The sequence below is a fragment of the Apaloderma vittatum genome, unplaced genomic scaffold (genome assembly GCF_000703405.1).
Source record: "Apaloderma vittatum isolate BGI_N311 unplaced genomic scaffold, ASM70340v1 scaffold4059, whole genome shotgun sequence".
NCBI lineage: Eukaryota > Metazoa > Chordata > Aves > Trogoniformes > Trogonidae > Apaloderma > Apaloderma vittatum.
Genome location: NW_009733382.1, coordinates 10,180 through 11,245, shown reverse-complemented (window position 1 = coordinate 11,245; position 1,066 = coordinate 10,180). Strand labels below are relative to the sequence as shown.

At 50.7% G+C, this 1,066-nt stretch overlaps 1 protein-coding gene across 1 annotated transcript in view; it reads right to left on the bottom strand.

The window, feature by feature from the left end:
• Positions 1 to 1,066, bottom strand: part of HEATR5B (HEAT repeat containing 5B) — a gene marked incomplete at its 3' end in the record, with an annotated part of 33,452 nt that overhangs the window by 26,340 nt on the left and 6,046 nt on the right. The window lies entirely within an intron of this gene.

The window sequence follows — 1,066 nt, the reverse complement described above, 5'->3', positions numbered from 1 at the left end:
AGCCCTCCCCTGTCCCGCTTGAAGTGAGGGGCCCAGAACTGGACACAATATTCCAGGTGCAGCCCCTCCAGAGCAGAGGAGAGGGGAAGGAGAATCTCTCTCAACCTACTAGCCACTTCCCCTTCTAACACACCCCAGGATGCCATTGGCCTTCTTGGCCACGAGGGCACATTGCTGGCTCATGGTCATCCTGCTGCCCACCAGGACTCTCAGGTCCCTTTCCCCTGCGCTGCTCTCCAGTAGGTCAGTCCCCAACTTATACTGGCACATGGGGTTGTTCTTTCCCACATGCAAAACTCTACACTTGCCCTTGTTGTCTTTCATAAAATTTCTCCCCACCCAACTCTCCAGCCTGTCTAGGTCTTGATGAATGGCAGCACAGCCCTCTGGTGTGTCAGCCACTCGTCCCAGTTCTATGTCATCAGCAATCTCATCCAGGTCGCTGATGAACATATTGAATAGTACTGGTCCCTGCACCAACCCCTGAGGGACTCTGCTAGATAGAGGCCTCCAACTAGACTCTGACCCATTGACCACAACTCTCTGACTTCTTTCCTTCAACCAGTTCACAATCTACCTTACCTCCTAATCATCTAGACCACACTTCCTCAGTTTACCTATGAGGATGCTGTGGGAGACGGTGTCAAATACCTTACTAATATCCAGATAGGCCACATCCACTGCACTGTCATCATCTATCCACCTGGTTATGTCCTCATAAAAGGCTATAAGGTTGGTTAAACAATGACTTCCCCGTGGTAAAACCATGTTGACCGCTCCTAATGACCCTCTTATCCTTGATATGCCTAGAGACAGCAGATAAGTTGTTCCATCACCTTTCCAGGGATGGAGGTGAGGCTGACCGGTCTGTAGTTACCCAAGTCATCCTTTCTGCCCTTCTTATAGACTGGAGTGACATTCGCTTTCCTTCAGTCTTCAGGCACCTCTCATGTTCCCCACAACTTACCAAAGATGAGGGAGAGTGGCCTAGCAATGACTCCCACCAGCTCCCTCAACACCTGCGGGTGCATCTCATCAGGGCCCATGGATTTATGGATGTTCAAGT